This window comes from Eubalaena glacialis, chromosome X, assembly GCF_028564815.1.
Source record: "Eubalaena glacialis isolate mEubGla1 chromosome X, mEubGla1.1.hap2.+ XY, whole genome shotgun sequence".
Classification (NCBI taxonomy): Eukaryota; Metazoa; Chordata; class Mammalia; order Artiodactyla; family Balaenidae; genus Eubalaena; species Eubalaena glacialis.
Window position 1 is genome coordinate 113,893,919 of NC_083736.1, and position 8,123 is coordinate 113,902,041.

Below are 8,123 nucleotides of genomic sequence, written 5' to 3' on the forward strand. Positions count from 1 at the left end.
CCACAAAACACTCTAATCTGGAAAATGATTTTAAAAGAAAAACATCTAGAGTTCTAGACCAATTATTTTAGACACCCTAATTTCGTCTTCCCCATTGCTGCTTAGGGAATTTGGACTCCAAAACTCACACACAGACACAGACACACAGACACACACACACAGACGTTTGGTCAAAGTTCTTGGGAACTGGAACAATATATATCATAATTTTAAAGATTTATTGAGTATTTCATAATATCCCATTAGATAAATGGCAACAGCTTACCACATGCCAAAATGAGGGCCCAGAATCTCTGGTTCATATTTCAAATTTGTTGAGGCAGGGATTTTTTTAAAATTGTGTACAAATACCTAGCACATCTCTATACCTTAGTAATTTGAAAATAATAATACATCTCTGAGTTGCAGTGACATCTATCTGCATCACACCATCCCTCTTTTGGAACTCCAACAACTACCTAAAGTAATTTCAAATTATCTTTCTCTTATAACTTCTCAACATCCTTTGTGGCAGATTATGTAAATCAGCTAAACACTTAATATGGGGAACACTCTTCAAAAAAACTGAAGGTAACTCAATGTATAAAAGCCTTTTCACTCTTTGGAGAAGAACAATAGCTGCTTATTTCCCCAAATAAACAATCACAGTCGATTCATCTTTCTTACAACGAAATCCACTGGGGTTTTGTAAATTTCATAGTAATTTTAGAATTAACACACTTATCCAAAATGTAGCATCAAATTTAATACAGTATCTTTAAAAGTAATAGGCTTTAAATATGATATTGAACAACCAGAGATATCACTTTCTTCCATAGTTTGCAAATAGCAGATATTAATCATAGCTTTCTGTTGCCATCCATCTTCTATATTAGTTCAGTGAAATTCGCACTTTATCAGTGACCCTCTCAAGTTTCATGTAAAACAATTGGGAGCAGAAACATTCCCACTGCTTACTGCTTGAACTTCGATTTCAATTATGTTAAATATTAGGTGGAAAAGAAGCTAATCAAATTAACATAACATATGCTACAAAGATGTAGACCCTTTAGTGACTTAATTGTAGAGGTGGATACAGGGGTTAATAATGATTGCTGAGTTTTGCACCAAGTATTTTGCTCCTTTGGGCAAATGCTAACTATGTTAAAGGCAGCAGGCTGTATTAGAAAGAGCCCTATGAGAGAATCTTAAAATGTGTGTTCCAGACCCAGCTTTATGACAAAGTAGTGTACCACTATTTTCTTTTCTGTAAAGTGGGGAAAATACCTAATATCATTAATCCTATGAGCCTCACAGGGCTGTTATGGCTAGCACATGAAAATAATATGATTGAAATTTTAAAAAACAAGTACCAGAGGAAAGCCTATAGTGTAAGTTCAAGTTTTCAGCTTGCTTAAATAATAATTCTTCCTCTTCTTCTTCTTCCCCCTCCTCTTCTTCTTCTCCCTTCTTCTCCTCCCCCTTATTATTCTTATTATTATCAGAAGTAAAAGGACTAAAAAGAAGATCCAGGAACTCTTTTAAGCAATATACATCCATGATTGCATTTAATCCTCAAGATTTTCATAATGAGATATGTTTTCCTCATTGACAGATAAAGAAACAGAAGCACTGAAAGGTTAAGTAATTTCACCAAGATCACACAGCGAGTGAAGCTAGAATTCAAATCCAAAATGTCCAGCTCCATAGCCTGTACTCTTAATCTCTTTGCTATGAGGGTCACAGATTCTTCGAAATAAGATTCAGAGGAAGCTGCTGGAACCAGAGTGGGAAACTCAGGCAAGATTTTAGTTTGCAGCTTAGCAGCTTAGAAGGAGACTAAGTGGCTTCTAGATCCTACAAAGCATCTGAAAGGTACTGCATATGTAACGAAGAGAATAAGCTTCATGGACAAAGATGGCATAAAGATGCCCAGGAAAGGAGGAATTTAGATCTAAGTGGAAGGGTCCTACAATGCCATGAGTGATACCAGTAAACCTATAAAAACATGGCTGTTCTGCAAACGCTATTGGGTATAAATCTCCAACACAATTTCTCCTGCCTACCACATTTTGCCTTTACTAGACACCCAGATGAAAGAGGGCTAGAACAGGCTTGGTGTTGCTGGGTCAACGTGTGATCAGTTTGATACAGATTTCTGCACCATTCCAGGCCACAAGCCGGAAGCTTACTAGACTTCCTCAGCCTCCCTACCAACAAATGCTCAGTAAGAACACAGCACAGATTGAGTTGTAATTTTCACCTTTGTGATTCCCTCTTCTAATATCTGTTTCCATATTTACCTACAGGGAGTAGTACAATGTAATTCCAATTGGGTTGCTACCACAGAGAGTGGGGTTGATATAATATAGCAGAAAGGGCACTGAACTTGGAGTCAGAAAGTCTGAGTTTGGGCCCATCTTGTGTCACTTACTGTATGGCATTGGATAAATCAGCTAACCTCTTCTCCTTTTGCATAATAAAGGCTAAACGACCTTCCTCCCCCAGAGTGCTGGCAGATGACTCCAATAAAATATATGAAAGCCCCATGTAAACTGCAAAACAATTTATACAGTTATGATTATTAATTAATGACTTTTGCAACTGTAAATGTAGCAATCCTAGGTTATCTATTGTTTTGAAAAAATAATATTCAGGGAGTCAATTGTTACTGATCTTTTTGTTTTGTTTCTGTTGTTGGTTTACTATTTCTTTTTTAAACTGCTTTATTTAGATATATAATTTATATAACATACAATTTACCATTTCAAATGTGAAATTCAATGATTTGGGGTACATTTATAGAGTTGTGAAACCATCACCACCATCCAGTTTTTAAACATTTCCATCATCCTAAAAATAATCCCTAAATCCATCAAGCAGTCACTTCCAATTCAACCTCCCCCCCAGCATCTGGCAACTACTAATACACTTTCTGTCTATGGATTTGCCTATTCTGGACATTTTCTATAAATGGAATCACACAATATGTGGTCTTTTTGCATCTGGCTACTTTCACAATGCTTTCATAATGCTCTTGTTCATCCATGTTGGAGCATTTATCAGCCTTTCATGTCCTTTTTATTTCTGAACATAATCCTTTTTGTATGTTGTTGTGTTAAATTTGCAAATATTTTTGTTAAGCATGTTCTGCCACCCCTTTCTTTTTCCACTTCCTTCTGGGATTCATACTATGTATATGTTGGTGTTTTTTTTTTTTGTATTCTTAATGTTGCCCCACGTGTCCCTGAGGCTCTGTTCATTTTTCTTTGATCTTTTTTCTCTCTGTTCTTCAGATTAAATAATTTCTATAGATCAATCTTCAAGTTAACTGATTGTTTCTTTTGCCATCTTGAATCTGCTGTTGAGGCCCTCTAGTGAATTTTTTATTTCTATTACTTCCATTTGGTTCTTTTTATATTTCTACTTCTTTGTTCAAAATCACTAGTTTGTTCATTTTTGTCATAATTTCCACTGTCTTTACTCATGGTTTCTTTTTCTTCTTTGAACATATTTATAATAGCTACTTTGAAGTCTTATCTGTCAATTACAACATCTGGAGATATTAAGAGACAGTTTATATTGACTGATTTTTTTCTTTGCATATTTCATAATTTTGTGTTGAAAACTGGACATTTTGGAAATATAACAATTCTGGATTCTGACTTTTCCCCTGAAGGTAACTGTTGCTGATTTTTTAATTTATTTACTAACCCGCCTGGGCTAAATCTGTGATATATGTCACCCGATGATGTACGGCTGATTTCTCTGGTCAGTATTTTTGTTATATTCTTTTTTAAGCTTGGTTTCCTAATGGTGAACTCTGTGTCCCTGTAGCTTTGTGATCAGTCAATAATTGCAAAGAGGTTGTCCTCAACCACTTCGAATCTATAAGGGTTCTATCTTCTGCCAATGGATCTATGTGTGGAAAAGGGAGCACATTCAAAGTTCATGACATTTTTAAGTTTGCCAAAGCTTTCATTTTCCACTGGGCCTTTTCACGTCTCCTGTGCACTGCCTCAGGGGTGATGAATAGAGCTGGCTTGAGGCTCTCTCAAGTCTCCATTGCCTACTGCACATGTGCACAGTCTCAGACAGGAATATGCTTACCACAATCTCAGATTAGCAGAACGGTTGGCCCACCCCACTGGTCAAACTCCACTGAGATTATCACTTATACCAGCAATGTCACTGGACGTGGGCATCGTGCATCTCTCCACATTAAGTGAACCACTGTCAACCATGGCAGTGCAGCTACAATTCTTACTGCCTGTCCCACCATGGGCACTGACCAGTCTGTGTGTGTGTGTTCGTGTGTGTGTGTAAAGAAGGGGGGAGGGGTGTGTGTAGAGCATGAGTATTTCCAGGCCAAAAAACCACAGAGTCCCACTACTATTACTTAAAGTCCAATAGTTTACTCAAGTATAGGTGCCTTTTGGATTGTTGGAGGCTTTTGGTTGATTTCCAGGGTGCTTAAATGGTTGTTTTTGTCAACTTGTAGAGCTTCATAGTTTATAGTTGTTTTTTAGGAAGTGATTTTGTAGATCCTTACTAGGCCACAGCCAGAAATCTAGCCCAAATCACTGATCTTTTAACGACAGGACTTTATAAAAATGCTACACATTAGGGATTTATAGCTTTTTTGCTTAGTATTTCAAAGAATATAATAAAAACCATTTTAAATGCCTCATTAATAATTTTATATTGATGTGATAACAATTGGGCATATTGGGTTAAGTAAAATATATTATTAAAATTAATTTCACCTGGTTTTTTTTCCCTTTTTCAATGTGGCTCCCAGAATTTAAAAACTACATATGTGTCCTGCATTATATTTCTATTAACCAGTGGTAGTCCAGATCTAACATCCAGTTAATAGGAAATACTAAAGACAGAGAAACACATCAAATAATGCAACAGGAATGCAAACAGCAAAATCAAGAGTGTGAGAAATGATCGAGTTTCCTCAACAAATAAATTGCAAGGAAAAAAATTAATAGCAGGAAGGGAAATACAGGAATTGAAAGAGATTTAAGAGACATAGCTATAAATTGTAATGTGTACATCTTACTAGGATTCTCATTTGAACAAAGAAATGAAAAACTACACATACATTTATGAGATAGTCTGAGAAATCTGAAAATGTACAGCATATCTGATGATATTAAAGATCTATTGTTTATATTTAAGGTGCAATATGGTATCAAAATTAGGTTAAGGAAGAGTCTTTATATCTTGTAGTCATATACTAAAGTTTTATGGATGAAATGATATGATATCTTGGACTTCAAAAAAATCTAGGGAGGCAACAGAGGGAAATGAGTGAGGTGTAGATAAAGCATGATTGCCCATGAGTGGAAAATTACTGAAGTTATGTGATGGCTAAATATTGGATTCATTCAATCATGCTCTCTACTTCAATATATATTTAAAATTTTACATACTAAAAAGTTAAAATAGTTTCAGAGCATTTTTAATGATTTGGGGAAACACTAGAATACAATGTTAAATGAAAAACACAAGGTACAAAACTGAAGTACTGAAAAATTGTTAAAACTACTTTCATGGGAAGAGGGGTTGATTACAGAGAACTATTAAATTTTCTATAATTAACTTCTATTAATTTTTAACCAGAAAAGCAGTACCCCTCATACACAGAGGTTTATTACCAATTATTTTTTGAAAATTAAAAACTGAAAGGAAATACATCAAAATACTAATGGCAATTATCTTTGTGTTGTGTGACTATGAATGATTTTTATTTCCTTTATATTTTCCCTATTCTCTACATTGAGGATGTATTACTTTTTCACCAGAATATTAGGAATGACAAGTTTTGTGTGGAAAACTTTAAATTTTTACTGTCCTTCCTGCTTTTCCTATCCACGTTCATATATGCATGGCTATTTGGCCATTCATTAGAAGGGGTATATTAAGAGTACCTCGCACTTTGCAAAGTACTTTAGACATTTTCAACTTTTAAGTTTCACATACAATATTACAATTTATACGCTTACACCCCTCTGACATAGCACGTTGGCAGGATATTATTACTCCCACTTTCAGATGAGAAAACAGAGCCTCAAATACTTGCAAAACACAGCAAGGCAGCAGCAGACTTTGGACGAGAACCCAGGTTTCATTATTCCTAGTCTGCTCCTCTTTTCACTATAACATGTTACCTCCCATAAAGAGTATCAAACTCAGAATACTGTTAATTTAGCAAATAACTAACTTAGGCCCAAATGAATTCAAGTTATTTACATCAATTAACTGTACTATCCATTTTACTTAACTGCAACTGAGAGCCATGTGCAGGAAAGAGGCACTCAGATGAAATAACAGGGAGGAAGCAGTAGAATTTTGTGACATATGGCATGCTTGCCGATGAAATCAAAGGTATGTTTCATGCCAGCTTTTGGTCTGCAAAGTGTCTTTCATTTCACTAAGAGGTATACTCCATGCCAGGAAATGCGCCAACCTCCTAGCCCTTTCTTTTAAAATCTAAACCTGTGAGAGCATGGATTTGGCATGACTTGATGGAACACTGAATGCAGTATGCTTGACCCATTTGTGGGTACAAACTATCCAGATTATCCACTGTGGAGAAGGACTCTAGGTTGTCATCTGGATTCGTCATCAGTTCAAGGAAAGTGGGGATACAACTGAGCCTTATGTTTATCTCTGGCTAGAGAATGGGGATTTATAATTTCAGAAAATGAAAGTAACCCCCAGGAAAGAGAATGAAAGTTAAACCAGGAAGCAACCAAAAATACTAAAAGCGTAAGGGCAAAAGTAGCTAAGGGTTCCTATGCAGAATAATATCTTTGCCCTTCTTGCCCTCGGAGGTTGTGAAATCTCCAAGTAGCCCTTAGTTTGATACAAAGGATCTAATCATTGCAAGTGAGTTTACTTCTTCTCTAACAGGGAAGAAAGATGCTGGAGAGCAGGGCACTGTGGAATATCTGAAGAAGACATTTCTGGTTTTGCCTGTTTGTTTGTTTGTTTTTGGCTGCGCCACACGGCTTGCGTGATCTTAGTTCCCCAACCAGGGATTGAACCCATGCCCCCTGCAGTGGAAGCGTAGAGTCTTAACCACTGGACCACCAGGGAAGTCCCATGAAGAAGACATTTCTGTAGATTTTTAAGAATAAGAAAAATTTGCTTTATCTGCTACAAGAACATTTGCTATCAGTTTAATAGAAACTCTCAGGGAAAATACCTCCTGTTTAAGTGAAGGGGTTTACTGGGTGAGACAGGGGACTTTTCCAGAAATATCACCGTCACTTTGGATGACAGACAGTGTCACTTGGTCCTCCAGCGGGTATGGTCAATCTTTTATGTTTGGTAAACCTTGTCTTACATGCATATGACTCCTTACTGGCAAGTTGTTTTGTATAGGGGAAGAAATGAAATATTTTGGAGTTCAGTCTAAGTGCAGATGTCTACTTGGCTAAAGGGAGGGGTATGTATCCTCAGATACCTCTATTACAGAAGAATGAGAAGAAGCATATTGGAGAAGGCTCTTGAGTCAGACAGACCTGGGTTCTACTACCATCTCTTCCATTCACTTAACTTCATGTTTGCTCATCTGTAAAATTAGAATAACAATATCTACCTTGCAATGTTGATGTGAGAATTAACAAAAACATACGCTGGATGTATTTTGTAGCAAAAAGTTTGAAAGTATATATATCATCAAGGTATCAACAATGGATAAGATGGTAGAATTCTTAGGTTAATTATTAAATAATAGCACTAAGGCAAATTTTTACTGTTTTCTATCATCTTATTTTTTCTTACAATGAACACATTCTAATATTATAATGAGGAAAAGGATATCACATATTATTTTAAAATAATATATGTGAAGTTCCTTTTCTAGTGTGGGGAACAGAATAAGGACTCATTCCTCATTGGTGGCTGCCATCATCATTGTCATTGATATCATCATCATCTTATTCTTCCTATTACAGGTGTGAAAATAGAGGCCTAAAGAGGCTTGGTAGCTTACTTATTAATTCCGTGTATCTCAGAAGCAAGCAAAATGCCTAACATACTGCTTGAAATCTACACATATATAAACACATCTCATTTTATGAATCATGAACCAACCAACCAACCCAATCAGACTGCTTAAAATG